This window comes from Rhinopithecus roxellana, chromosome 5 (assembly GCF_007565055.1).
Source record: "Rhinopithecus roxellana isolate Shanxi Qingling chromosome 5, ASM756505v1, whole genome shotgun sequence".
Taxonomy (NCBI): domain Eukaryota; kingdom Metazoa; phylum Chordata; class Mammalia; order Primates; family Cercopithecidae; genus Rhinopithecus; species Rhinopithecus roxellana.
In genome coordinates, this window is record NC_044553.1 from 131,663,064 (window position 1) to 131,678,397 (window position 15,334).

At 44.1% G+C, this 15,334-nt stretch overlaps 1 pseudogene across 1 annotated transcript; it reads right to left on the reverse strand.

Annotated features, from left to right (window-relative positions):
• Positions 1 to 1,272: 1,272 nt before the first annotated feature.
• LOC104677630 lies at positions 1,273 to 2,579 on the reverse strand (annotated as a pseudogene). Its single transcript, XR_004057352.1, has one exon. The product of XR_004057352.1 is annotated as a protein SET-like (transcript).
• Positions 2,580 to 15,334: the final 12,755 nt, after the last annotated feature.

Here is a 15,334-nt window from a genome sequence, read left to right on the forward strand (position 1 = left end):
GTAGTCCCCGCTACTTGGGAGGCTGAGGCATGAGAATTGCTTGAACCTGGGAGGCTGAAGTTGCAGTGAGCTGAGATCGCACCACTGCATTTCAGCCTGGGTGACAGAGTGAGACTCCTTCTCAAGAAAAGAAAGAAATGCCATACACCCTAGAGTTAAACAGTATATAGCCAATAACTAAATGATGTTATATCTGTAAACCAATGAGAATTGCTGACAAACAACTTTTTTTTTTTTTTTTTTTTAGATAGAGTCTCCCTCTGTTCCCCAGGCTGGAGTGCAGTGGCACGATCTCAGGTCACTGCAACCTCTGCCTCCTGGGTTCATGCCATTCTCTTGCCTCAGCCTCCCGAGTAGCTGGGACTACAGGCGCCCGCCACCATGCCCGGCTAATTTTTTGTATTTTTAATAGAGACAGTGTTTCACCGTGTTAGCCAGGATGCTCTCTATCTCCTGACCTCATGATCCCCTGCCTTGACTTCCCGAAGTGCTGGGATTACAGGCGTGAGCCACTGTGCTGGCTGGTATTTTGTTTTTGTTTTTGTTTTTTTTGACAGGCTCTCACTGTTGCCCAGGCTGGAGTGGAGTGGTGAAATCACGGTTTACTGCAGGCCTGAACTCCTGGGCTCAGGCAATCCTCTCACCTCAGCCTCTCTAGGAACTGGGACCATGGATGTACCACCATGCCCACCTAATGTGTGTGTGTGTGTGTGTGTGTGTGTGTGTGTGTGTGTGTGTGTGTGTATTTTTTGTAGATATGGGGTCTCCCTATGTTACCCAGGCTAGTCTTGAACTCCTGGGCTCAAGTGATCCCACCTCAGCTTCCTAAAGTGCTGGGATTACAGGTGTGAGCCACCATGCCCAGCCTCTGACAAACAACTTTTTTTTCCCCCTATGTGTACATATTTAGTTTTATTGTAACAAAGCAACTTGTACACTTTTAACTTTTAAAACTGAGCATAATCTTTCCAGTGAAACAAAAAATTTAAAAATAAACGGGAACAAAATTACAATAGAGAATGTCAATTCCAAATAAGATCCTGCAGGTTCTGCTGATTCTCCCATTGAGTGGCAGGGCTCAAGTCATCATTAGGAGAGAATTTATTTTAAAAGTATCATCTTAAACTGCAAGGATGTCTGTCAAATATCACAATTAAACATGCCAAAGGAGAAGCCATATTGTCAAAATGCCCACTTAACCCACCCAAATATCTCAAACCCAGCCTTTGCTGACTTTCTATAACCCCATTTTTTTACGTTTTTTTTTTCTTCTTTTAAACAAGAGAAAGTAGACAGATACATGTTGGTAAATGCTAACTGTCCACATTCACAGAGAGACACAGTGTACTCTCTGAGCCCAACATACAGAGAAAGGAGGAAAAAAGCTAGAATTCTATGCACTACTACACAGGGGCCTAGCACCCTCCAGCTTTCAGCAGAGCGAAGGGAGCAGGGTTTCTTTCTTCCCACAGAGCTCGGTGGTGTTGATTCCATACAGTTTTTGTTCAGACAGGAAGGGATAAAAATGAACTTCGAACAGAAAGGGGTAGAGACTCTTTTCCCATTGTATTCTGCTCGAGGTATTTCCCCCCAAATAAGTTGAGAACCATGGAGTAGAGAAAAGAGACCTCAAGAACAGGGCGACTGAGCACAAGAGGTAAAAAAAAAAAAAAAAAAAAAAAAAAGAGACTGCAACTTGCTCCCAGGGACTGGAGAAAATTTTTAAAAAGGAAGGTTGGAATCTATCAGTGTTCTATTAGTCATCTTCTCCTTCATCCTCCTCTCCTTCCTCCACTTCATCCTCATCTTCATCTTCTTCACCTTCATCCTCATCCCCTTCTTCATCAATATCTTCTAATCCTTCCTCCTCTTCATCATCATCATCTTCTTCTCCTTCTTCATCATCCATATCAGGAACCAAGTAGTACTGTAATGGGTTTGGCCAAATATCATCTTTGAAGACCTCTCCTAACTCATCAGCACCTGCATCAGAATGGTCAGTAAACCAGGTAAAGAGGCTCTCTGGTTCCTCATGCTGCCTCTTCCTGCTGGCTTTATTCTGTGTTTGACTTGAACGTTTAGTCAAATCCTTTCCAGATTTCCATTTGATTTCAGTGGACTTTGAAGATGCATCACCACTCTCATTCAGATGAAATTCTTTGGAGAGAACTTTATTTCAAAGTAAAGATTTTCATCAAAATAAAAATCTATTCTGTAACCTGATTTAATATATTCAAATTCTGTCACTTCAACTCTGGTCAAATAATGCAGTGCCTCTTCGTCTTCCTCCCCAAGCACTGCAGACACTTGTGGATGGTTGACAAATGTTGTTACCCAAAAATTTGGGATTTTGGAGATCAATTCTGATCTCTTTTGAAAAAATGGTTGGCGGAGTTTGTTATATTTCTGTTCTACTTTCAAAATCTCCTCACTGGCTTGTTCATTAAGTCTATTTCATTTTATACTTCATCAATGTGTTCAATTGCTTCTTGCTGTTCTTTTTCTCCCTTCTTCGACAAGCCTGCGGAGGCTAATGTCGACTCCAGTCCCAGAGCAGGCAGCGGTCTTGGCAGCTGAGATCACAGGCGCCCACCACCACACCTAGCTAATTTTTTTATTTTTAGTAGAGATGGGATTTCACCATGTTGGCCAGGCTGGTCTGAAACTCCTGACCTCAAGACCTCAGACTCCTGGTCTGAAACTCCTGACCTCACCATGTTGGCCAGGCTGGGCTGAAACTCCTGACCTGGACTCATCTGCCTGCCTCTGAGTCCCAAAGTACTGGGATTATAGGTGTGAGCCACCGCACCCAGCCCAAAGTCTTTTTATCTATAGTAAAAAGATTATTTTTATTATAATGTTTGGGAGGCCGAGAGAGGTGGATCACTTGAGGTCAGGAGTTCGAAACCAGCCTGGCCAACGTGGTGAAACCCTGCCTCTACTAAAAATACAAAAATTAGGCGGGTGTGATGACAGGTGTCTGTAATCCTAGCTACTTGGGAGGCTGAGGCAGGAGAATTGCTTGAACCCAGGAGGCAGAGGTTGCAGTGAGCTGAAATTGTGCCACTGCACTTCAGCCTGGGCAACAGAGTGAGACTCTGTCTTAAAAAAAAAAAAAAAAAAATCATATTTTTGGAAGACCAAACTTTAAAGTAACCATCAATTGGGAGCTATGTAGTAAAATGGGGGCCAGACCAGGTGACGCACACCTGTAATCCCAACACTTTGGGAGGCCAGGGCAGGAGGATCTCTTGAGGCCAGGAATTCAGACCAGACTGGATAAAGCAGGACCTTGTCTCTAAATAAATAAATAATAAATAAACAAACAAACAAATGTAGTGGGAAAAATGAATCAACTTATTGGAGTTGTAAGAACATGTAAACCGGCTGGGCGTGGTGGCTCATGCCTGTAACCCCAGCACTTTGGGAGGCCAAGGCGGGTGGATCACCTGAGGTCAGGAGTTCCAGACCAGCCTGGCCAACATGGTGAAACCTCGTCTCTACTAAAAATACAAAAATTAGCCAGGCGTGGTGGCAGGCACCTGTAACCCAGCTACTTGGGAGGCTGAGGCAGGAGAATTGCTTGAACCTGGGAGGCGGAGGTTGCAGTGAGCCGAGAGGGCACAACTGCATTCTAGCCTGGGTGACACAATGAGACTCTGTCTCAAAAAAAAAAAAAGAACATTTAAACTGCCAAACCAGTGTGTTTCTTCTTTTCTCATGGAAAACATTTATTTTTTATTTTTACTTAAAATAATTTTTTTAGGCTGGATGCAGTGGCTCATGCCTGTAATCCCAGCACTTTGGGAGGCCGAGGCAGTTGGATCACCTGAGGTCGGGAGTTTGAGACCAGCCTGGCCAACATGGAGAAACCCTGTCTCTACTAAACATACAAAATTAGCTGGGCGTGGTGGCGCATGCCTGTAATCCCAGCTAGTCAGGAAGGCTGAGGCAGGAGAATCACTTGAACCCAGGAGGCAGAGGTTGCAGTGAGCCGAGATCGCGCCATTGCACTCCAGCCTAGGCAACAAGAGTGAAACTCTGTCTCAAAAAGAAAAAAAAAAATTTTTTTTTAGAGGTCAGGCTCAGTGGTTCATGCCTGTAATCCCAGCACTTTGGGAGGCTGAGGCAGGCGGATCAGGTGTACTAAAAATACAAAAAATTAGCTGGGCGTGGTGGCAGGCACCTGTAGTCCCAGCTACTTGGGAGGCTGAGACATGAGAATTGCTTCATCCCAGGAGGTGGAGGTTGCAGTGACCCAAGCTGCACCACTGCACTCCAACCTGGGTGACACAGTGAGATGCTGTCTCAAAAAAAAAAAAAAAAAAAAATTGTTTTAGGGACAGTCTTGCTCTGATGCCCAGAGCTGCAGTGTATTGGTGTGATCATAGCTCAACTGCAGCCTCAAACTTCTGGGCTCAAGCCATCTTCCCATCCCAGCCTCCTTGAGTAGCTGAGATTGCAGGTATGCACTACCACACCTGCCTAATTTTTTGTAGAGCTGGAATCTTGCTCTGTTGCCCAGGCTGGTTTCAAACTTCTGGCCTCAAGCAGTCTTCCCACCTGGGTCTCCCCAAGTGCTGGGATTACAAGTGTGAGCCACCATGCCTGGCAAAACATTTTATTTTTCAGTTCCATACTGAAGTCTACGAGTGTTCAATTATTTCTTTCTATTTTTGTCTCAGTTTTATGGTGATATTACCAAGCATATTGAGTTTACTCAATTTCCTCCCTAATATAGAAAAATTAGATGATTCTCTGCCTGGTGTAAAAAAAACAAATAGATCAGCTGCCAGTCATTCTTGGGCATTTTTTCTCTGCATTAGCTTCAGGGTGTCAAGATAGACTGTTGATTGAGCCTACTGACAGGAGTATTTGCACACTTGTTTGGAGATTTATCAAAAATAGGATATATTTTGACACAGACTTCTTGCTCCCCCCGCTCCCCTTTTGGCAACATCCACTTTTTTTTTTTTTTTTTTTTGAGACACAGTCTTGCTCTGTCACCCAGGCTGGAGTGTAGTGACGCCATCTTGGTTCACTGCCACCTCTGCCTCCTGGGTTCAAGCAATCTTCTTGCCTTAGCCTCCCGGGACATTGCTGGGACTACAGGGGTGGGCCACCACACCCGGCTACTTTTTGCATTTTTAGTAGAGATGGGGTTTTGCCACATTGGGCAGGCTGGTCTCGAACTCCTGGCCTCAAGTGATCTGCCCGCCTTGGCCTCCCAAAGTGCTAGGATTACAGGAATGAGCCTCCACACCTGGCCCATCCATTTGTTTTTGCTTTATTTCAATACTTATTACTATTCTGATTGTCAGTAAAATTTCTGCTAGGAACACCAGTGGATTTACCTTATCTCCCCTGACTTGTTTCCTCGGGACCTCCCATTCCCACTTGATTTTGAGGATTGAAGATAAACTGGGGGAGAATTATATAGCAGCAAAATACTGCTAATGTCCTTAATTATTTTCTTGTTTTCCAACATATATTTTATGTCAAATTCTGTGTTCAAATTTAAATACACCACAGTCTTGTTAAAGTCAATCTCCAACTTCCAAATTCCTTAATTTGCCCCATTAATAATCATAACTCTTATTAGACCCATATTTTATTTCTCTAATTTGTTTTTGTTTTTGTTTTGAGATGGAGATTCGTTCTTGTCACCTAAGCTGGAGTGCAATGGCGTGATCTTGGCTCACTGCAACCTCTGCTTCCTGGGTTCAAGCGATTCTCCTGCCTCAGCCTCTCGAGTAGCTGGGATTACAGGTGCACACCACCACGCTGGCTAATTTTTGTATTTTTAATAGAGATGGGGTTTCACCATGTTGGCCAGGCTGGTCTCGAACTCCTGACCTCAAGTGATCCACCCGCTTCAGCTTCCCAAGGTGCTGGGATTACAGGCGTGAGCCACCGAGCCTGGCCTATTTCTCTAAATTTTAAAAGTGTCCTTTCTTGCCCTGGATTTCAAAAAGCCATCAGTACCGTCATGAGAAGTTCCTCTGCCACACTCATATTGTCAGGTACCTGCTCAGCATATATTACACTTCTCTCTTTTAGGAGAATTCCTGATTTTATTGCCCCTCCCCCTGCAGCTGTGGGTTCCAGAGAATGCTAACTCCACCCTGATCCCAGGGGCAATGGTGGCAATCTCCATTTGGTTTAAGCCAATTTCAACATTCCATGACAGGAGAAAATATGTGACTTAGACCTTTCTTAGAAATCTGAATCTTCTCCCTCCTACTTAATATGAGCAAAAAAGGATGAGGCCACAATTAGCTGACAGGCACCTTTTGATGTTATTAATGACTGAGAAGACAGAAAGATTCCTGGTGTCATCATTTAGCCATTGGATCAATCAAATGTTAAGCCAGACCTACTCTTGATTTTCCATCCAATAAGTTTACTTTTCTTTTTTGTGTTTAATTTAATTTAAAAGTTTTTTTAAAAAATTAAGGAACAGGGACATGAACCCCGGACCCTCAGATTAAGTCCAATGCTCTACCAACTGAGCTATCTGGGTGGTTTACTTATTTTTTTCTTACGTCTTATATTTTAAAGCAGTTTTAGGTTCATAGCAAAATTGAGCAGAAGGTAGAGATTTCCCATATACTCTCTGTGCCCCCCAAGACATGCATAGTTCCCTCAGCTCCACTATCAACATCCCCCACCAGAATGGTCCACCTGTTACAACTGATTAACCTTCACTGACATATCATTATCACCCCAAATCTCTAGTTTGCTTTAGGGTTCACTCTTGGTGATCGTTCTACATCTATAGTTTTGGACAAATGTATAATGACATGTATCCACCATTATAGTATCATATAGAATAGTTTCACTGCCCTAAAAATTGTCTGTGTTCCGGCCGGGTGCAGTGGCTCAGGTCTGTAATCCCAGCACTTTGGGAGGCCGAGACGGGCAGATCACCAGGTCAGGAGATGGAGACCATCCTGACTAACACGGTGAAACCCCGTCTGTAGTAAATAATACAAAAAATTAGCCAGGTGTGGTGGCGGGCGCCTGTAGTCCCAGCTACCCAGGAGGCTGAGGCAGGAGAACTGCTTGAAGCCAGGAGGGGGAGGTTGCAGTGAGCCGAGATCATGCCACTGCACTCCAACCTGGGCGACAAGAGTGAAATTCCATCTCAAAAAAAATAATAAATAAATACAAAATAAAAAAGGAAATACCCAGTCCGAGGAGTAAAAGGAAAAAAAGAATAAAAAAGACAGCATGCCTACAAGAACTAGAAAACAGCCTCAGAAGGGCAAGTTGAAGTTACCGGTCTTTAGAGGGAGAGATCAATGTAAAAAGTTTATTTAAAGAAATAGTAACAGAGAACTTTCTAAAACTAGAGAAAGATATGAATATTCAGGTATAAGAAGGTCATAAAACACCAAGCCAAGTCAGCCTTAATAAGACTACCTCAAGGCACATAATAATCAAACTCTCAAAGGTCAATGCTAAAAAAGGATCCTAAAAGCAGCCAGAGAAAAGAAGGACATTTTAGTAACATCATAAAGGAGCTCCAATATGGCTGGTAGCAGACTTCTCAGCAGAAACTTTACAGGCCACGAGAGACTGGGGTGACAAAGTGCTGAAGGAAAAAAACTTCCAATCTAGAATATTATATTCAGCAAAAACAGCCTTCAAACATGAAGGAGAAATAAGGATATTCTTAGTTAAAAAAAAAAAAAAGTGAGAGATTTTGTCAACACCAGACCTGTCTTATAAGATTCTTGTTAAGAGAGGAGTTCCTCACTGGTTGAATATGAATAGTCAAATGAAAACAACATTAATATTCTCCTGCTTTGCATATTCTTCTAAAACATTTTACATTCCTAACACATCAGTGTGTCCACATTTTGCTTCTAAGGCAGGGGGCAATTTGATCCTAAACACTTGAAAAATGGGATGAGGACTGGTTTAATCCCCAGATGACTACCTACAAGGAGTGACTGGCTAGGTGCGGTGGCTCAGGCCTGTAATCCCAGCACTTTGGGAGGCTAAGGCGGGCAGATCACCCAAGGTCAGGAGTTCGAGACCAGCCAGCCTGATCAACATGGTGAAACCCCATCTCTACTAAAAATACAAAATTAGCCAGGCATGGTGGCACATGCCTATAATCCTAGCTACTTGGGAGGCTGAGGCAGGAGAGTTGCTTGAACCTGACAGGCAGAGGTTGTAGTGAGCCGAGATCGTGCCACTGCACTCCAGCCTGGGTAACAAGAGTGAAACTCCATCTCAAAAAAAAAAAGGAGTGATTTAGGACGTCCCCAGATAAATGCCCTTTAGCCTGTGACACAAAAAATCTTTTTTTTTTTTTTTTTTTTTTTTTTGAGACGGAGTCTCGCTCTGTCGCCCGGGCTGGAGTGCAGTGGCCGAATCTCAGCTCACTGCAAGCTCCGCCTCCCGGGTTTACGCCATTCTCCTGCCTCAGCCTCCCGAGTAGCTGGGACTACAGGCGCCCGCCACCTCACCCGGCTAGTTTTTTGTATTTTTTAGTAGAGACGGGGTTTCACCATGTTAGCCAGGATGGTCTCGATCTTCTGACCTCGTGATCCGCCCGTCTCGGCCTCCCAAAGCGCTGGGATTACAGGCTTGAGCCACCGCGCCCGGCCAAAAAATCTTTAGTTACAATGCAAACATCCCAGAAAAAATACAATATTACCATTATCAATTATTATAAATTCTTAAGGAGGCTGGGGGTGGTGGCTCATGCCTGTAAACCCAACACTTTGGGAGGCTGAGGTGGGCAGATCACCTGAGGTCAGGAGTTCAAGACTAGCATGGCCAACATGGCGAAAACCATCTCTACTAAAAATACAAAAAATTAGCCGGGTGTGGTGGCAGGCGCCCGTAATCCCAGCTACTCAGGAGGCTGAGGTAGAATCGTTTGAACCCGGGAGATGGAGGTTGCAGTGAGCCAAGATCGCACCCCTGCACTCCAGCCTGGGCGATAAGAGCAAAACTTTATCTCAAAAAAACAAAACAAAACAAAGCAAAAAAACCTTAAGGAATAGTTATTATCATCTGATATGATGGCTTATTAAGAAGGAAGTGAACACATGATAGGTCTGTTTTGAAAAGGAATGGGGACAGAACAAAATGTTACAAGGTCTGATCAAAAGAGGCTTGTTCTGGCTTGTCTTTGTCTGTCTTTGAGTCACGGGACAGGTGTAAGGCCAAATTTTGCACTTCCCAGTCATGTTACCTCGGGCAAATAATTTAATATCTGTAGTTTGCCCATCTGAAAATTGAGTCTGATACCTGTTCTAATTTAGTGTTGATTGATATGAAGCTCAAAATTAGAAACACATATGAAAGTTCTTTGCAAACTAAAATATATGTGTGAGGAATTGTTAGTATCAGTTTAGAGGATGAACTGTTGTCCTTAGAAGGCAAGTCTCTGGGTCCCACAGTTAGATGCACTGGGCGCTTCAGGAAGAATTTAGGGGTATGGGGCACTCAGCAATGAAAAGAGAGGGTGCTTAGAGAAGGAAGAAAGGACTTATTAATGGAGTTTGGAGGCTCCTTATTATCTAAACTTACACATTACGTGACCAGCATTATGAGGCAGCACCCCACTCCCAATAAATAGCCCTCTAGAACCAAAAGCAGAGTGCCTGGTCCTGGGTCCTTTTGTACACAGACAGCATAAAAAATTGAATAAGTCAACCCTGGCATAACTGGAGACCAGGCCCTGGAATAAGCAACCCACCAGCATTATCTGCATTTCTAGGCACTTGGGCTAGAAGGGTAGGAATGGGGTTGGAAGGGTTAGGCCACATGCCTCTAGTTAAAACCTGATGAACTTCCTAGATCCCCAACTGGAAAACGTAGGAGTTGGACTAAATTCCTCTCCTGCCTCTAATATTTTATGAATGCAGAACTCAACTCAAATGGGTAGTATCTCAGAGATTCTAAATTTCGTTCTACTTTTCTGTTTGCTTATCAGTCCCTTACCCTCACCTTCTGGTCTGATACCTTTATCCCATACAAGTGGTCAAAGTAGGTTGAGTAATGTGTGCTAAAAGGAGTAATACCTTGCATTCTTCCTTGTTATTAAAATAGAGGAAACTGCCTTGAAAGAAAAGACTAAAAAGAAATAAGCCTTAGTATCAGTATCTTCTGAAAGCTTTAAAAAAAAAAATAGTTTCATCTCTACCAACAGATTTTGATTCTAAAGTTCTGAGGTGGAGTCCAAGAGTGTGCAGTCAGCTTCTGGGGTGGCGTTTGTTAGATATAGTTTTTTGTTTATTTATTTGTTTTTGAGACAGGGCCTCACTCTGTCACCCAAGCTGGAGTGCGGTGGCACAATCATGGTTCACTGTAGCCTTGCCTCCCAGGCTCAAGCAATCCTCCTGCCTCAGCGTCCCCAGTAGCTGGGACAACAGGTGCCCACCACCATGCCTGGCTAATGTTTTAAAACTTTTTTTTTTTTTTGTAGAGACAGGGTCTTACTATGTTGTCCAGGCTGGTTTCAAACTCCTGGACTCAAGCGATCTTCCTGCCTTGGCCTCCTGAAATGCTGGGACTGCGCCTGGAATAGATATCCGTAAAGAACCTTTTGCATCAGACGCTTGTGTCCTGCTCCCAGAATGTTGATTCAGTAGGCTGCAAGTGAGACCTAGAAATCTGCATTTTCACAAGCTCTCAGATTTAATACACATTACATTTAAAGAAAGCACAGCCCAAAGGGTGTCAGTGGGGTGTATGAAGGAAGCCTGGTTAGTGGAGAGAGTGGGATTAGGGAATAGCTGCTTAACCTGGCTTGTTTCAAATCCCCCTTAATCCCTTTTTGCCCTCAAAAAGTTCCCCTCATTTTCCCCTCTACTTTCTAATTTCTCACCATGCACTCACACATCTATACGGCTGTCTGTAGAGATTGCTCTGGAAGCTCTGCTGTAAAGATGACCTGGTCTAATGCCTTGATTTTTTTTTTTTTTTTTTTTTTTTTTTTGAGGCAGGGGGTACAGTGGCACAATCAGGGCTCAATGCAGCCTTGATCTCCTGGGATCAAGCGATCCTCCCACATAGCTGGGATTATAGGCACATAGCACCACTCTTGGTTAATTTTTTTTGTTTTTTTTGTAGAGATAGAGTCTCACTCTGTTGCTCAGGCTGGTCTTGAACTCCTGGACTCAAACGATCCTCCCACATTGGCCTCCCAAAATGCTGAGAATACAGGCATGGGCCACTGCACCATACCTAATGTCCTGATTTTATAAATCCCAAAACTGGGGCCCAGAGAGAAGAGACAAAATTAAGATCACCATACTGGTTAGTATCTGAAGTAACACTGACCCTTTTCATACCTAATCCAGAGTTTTTTCAGCTACCTCAGGTTGCCTCTCATCTTCCAGCTGACACCATCCAGCACCTTTCAGACACTGGCAAACGAGCAGTGTTTCAAAATTACTTTCCAAATGGCCTCCTACGAGGCCGTCCTCAGAGAGAAGCAAGGTTCTGCATCTTAAGCCTTCCTTGGTTTCTTAGGTTCCAAAGCTGTTTCTATCAGTATCCAGGCAACCACCTCTTTAGAATTCCATGAGTCTACTCAGAGAACTTGTGGATTCAGTTGGGGGTATCTTCAACTATTTATTAAATTTCCTTCTTTGTAAACTGAGCTTTGTGAAATTGCATCTTATTTATGGTGGTTTCATGGATTTTTTTGTCTTTTTTTTTTTTTTTTTTTTGAGATAGAGTCTCACTTTGTTGCCCAGGCTGGAGTGCAGTGGTGTGATCTCAGCTCACTGCAACCTCTGCCTCCCAGTTTCAAGCAATTCTCCTGTCTCAGCCTCCCATTACAGGTCACACCACTACACCCCACTAATTTTTGTACTTTTAGTAGAGATGGGGTTTCACCACCTTGGCCAGGCTGTTCTTGAACTCCTAACCTCAAGTGATGCGCCGCCATGGTGAAACCTCGACTCTACTAAAAATACAAAAATCACTGGCCATGGTGGTGCGTGACTATAATCCCAGCTACTCAAGAGGATGAGGCAGGAGAATAGCTGGAACCCGGGAGCCAGAGGTTGTAGTGAGCTGAGATCAGACCACTGTACTCCAGCCTGGGCGACAGAGCAAGACTCTGTCTTGAAGAAAAAAAAAAGAATTAAAAAAAGAAACATGGCTGAGTGTGCGGTGGCTCACGCCTATAATCCCAACACTCAGGGAGGCCAAGGTGAGAGGATTGCTTAAGCCCAGGAGTTTGAGACTAGGCAACATAGGGAGACTCCGTCTGTACAAACAATCTAAAAATTAGCCAGGTGTGGTGGTGCATGCCTGTGGTCCCAGGTACTCGGGAGGCTGAGGTGGGAGGACTGCCTAAGCCTGGGAGGTTGAGGCTGTAGTGAGCTATGATTGCACCACTGCACTCCAGCCTGGATAACACAGATACCCGTCTTAAACAAACAAACAAACAAATACTATGCATAAAACTGCAAGGCTCAAGAAACAACAGTTTGAAGTAGTTAGATGTGTGTGTTCCTTGATTTTCATGTCTTATCTATTCTGCTTTTTTTTTTAAGAGATGAGGTGTTGCTCTGTTGCCCAAGCTGGTATCGAACTCCTCCTGGGCTCAAGCAATCTCCTGCCTAGGCCTCCCTCCTAACAGCTGGAACTACAGGCATGCACCACTGCACCCAGCTACTGGGGTAGTGTTTGACTAGTCTTTTTAAAAAATATGCTAATATCTTGGCAAAAAGTATATACTGTTCTCTAACCTTTTTTCATCAGTTTCATGGAAAAATGCTCATCATATATTCTTCTGCTATATAACTTTAAACGGCTACACTGCTTTCCTTTATGAATCACAATTAAACTGGTTAAACCAAATTCATATTACTAACTTGTTTCTAATTTTTCTCTATTAAAATGATATGATAAGCATCCTTGTAATCCTTGTAGCCAAATATTTACACACATTCATGAAGGTTTACTTAAAAGAAATTCCTAGATGTGGAACTGTGAGTCAGAGAGAATGGATCTTTTAAATATTTTTGCATAGATTGCCATGAAAAGGTCATACCAGTTTATACATCCACCAATATATGAGTTTCTTTTCCAACCTATGAGAGACAGTTAAAGCATAGTTGTTCAGAGCCCAGGCTTGAGAATCAGATTTCAAAGGTATGAACCCTCTCCGTTTTTCTTTTTACTTTCTTTCTTTCTTTTTTTTTCTTGAGACAGAGTCTTGCTCTGTCGCCCAGGCTGGAGTTCATTGGTGCGATCTCGGCTCACTGCAAGCTCTGCCTCCCGGGTTCACGCCGTTCTCCTGCCTTAGCCTCCCAAGTAGCTGGGACTACAGGTGCCTGCCACCATGCCTGGCTAATTTTTTGTATTTCTTTTTTTTTCAGTAGGGTTTCACTGTGTTAGCCAAAATGATGTTGATCTCCTGACCTCATGATCCGCTTGCCTCGGCCTCCCAAAGTGCTGGGTTTACAGGTGTGAGACACCCCGCCCGGCCCCTTTTGCTTTTTAGAGACAGGGTCTTGCTATGTTGTCCAGGTTGGTCTCACACTCCTGGCCTTAAGCAATCCTGCCACCTCAGCCTCCAAGTAAACTGGGATTGCAGGCATGAGCCACCTTGCCCAATTTCCACTTTCTAGCTGTGTGATCTTCAGAAAATTAGTTAAATTATCTGGGCCTTAATTTACTAATAGGGTTCTTGTAAGTATTATCAATTAGTTACTATTGACAGGTGAAGCCCCTTGGGCTTCTGGGTTAGGTGAGGACTTGGAGAACTTCTCTGTCTAGCTAAAGGATTGTAAATGCACCAATCAGCACTCTGTGTCTAGCTAAAGGTTTTTAAACACACCAATCAGCACTTGATAAAAAACGGACCAATCAGCACTCTGTAAAATGGACCAATAAGAACTCTGTAAAACAGGCCGGGCGCGGTGGCTCAAGCCTGTAATCCCAGCACTTTGGGAGGCCGAGACGGGCGGATCACGAGGTCAGGAGATCGAGACCATCCTGGCTAACATGGTGAAACCCTGTCTCTACTAAAAATACAAAAAACTAGCCGGGCGACGTGGCGGGCACCTATAGTCCCAGCTACTCGGGAGGCTGAGGCAGGAGAATGGCATGAACTCGGGAGGCGGAGCTTGCAGTGAGCTGAGATCCGGCCACTGCACTCCAGCCTGGGTGGCAGAGCGAAACTCCGTCTCAAAAAAAAAAAAAAAAAAGAACTCTGTAAAACAGACCAGTCAGCACTCTGGAAAATGGGCCAATCAGCAGGATGTGGGAGGGGCCAAATAAGGGAATAAAAGTTTGCCCGTCTCCACCATTGGTTTGCCCAGCTAGCAGCCTCAAGCAGCGTGAGTTTTTCTTCCTTGCTGCGGGGAGGGGAGGGGGTCTGCAGCTTCACTCCTGAAGCCAGCGAGACTAGGAACCCACAGGGAGGAATAAATAATTCTGGAGTGCCCCGCCTTTATGAGCTCACTGTGAAGGTGTGTGGCTTTACTCCTGAAGTCAGCAAGACCACGAACCCACCAGAAGGAAGAAACTCTGGACACATTCGAACATCAGAAGGAACAAGCTCTGGACACACCATCTTTAAGAACTGTAACATTCACTGCAAGGGTTTGCAACTTCATTCTTGAAGTCAGCGAGACCAAGAACCCACCCGAAGGAACCAATTCCAGACACACTATCATTTACCTTCTTTAGTTCCTGAGACTTCTGTGCACAGAATATACTTGACGTGGGCCACAGAACCTATATAAAGGTAATTGGAACAAACAGGGAATTGTATGATTAATGACATGGCACATGAGCATTTGGAACAAGATATAAAAGGCTTACCTTGAAGACAACTGTATTAGAAGCAGAGGCAAACACAGGTTTTGTGGGTTTGAAGCTTATGCATTTATAGGTTTCTCTAATTACAAAGATAGGAAATTATAAAATCAGGTACAAGGGCTTAGGAGGGGTCTAAAGCTTAAGTTTGATGGAAAAAAAAAAACTGGTTGAAACCAATAGCTTATGAAAAAGTAGAAAAAAGCCTGATGCATGGGGAGCTCCGGTAGTCCCTTCAGGTGTTTGACAGGCTGAGGCAGGAAGATGGCTTGAGCCCAGGAGTTTGAGGCTTGTAAGTGTGCAGTGATGGCAAACCACTGCTGTACTCCAGGCAGGCTGGCAAAGTAGTGAGACTCTTTTTTTTTTTTTTTTTTTTGGAGACGTAGTCTCGCTCTGTCACCCAGGTTGGAGTGCAGTGGCGTGATCTCGACTCACTGCAAGCTCCGCCTCCCGGGTTCACGCCATTCTCCTGCCTCAGCCTCCCGAGTAGCTGGGACTACAGGCGCCCGCCACCACGCCCAGCTACTTT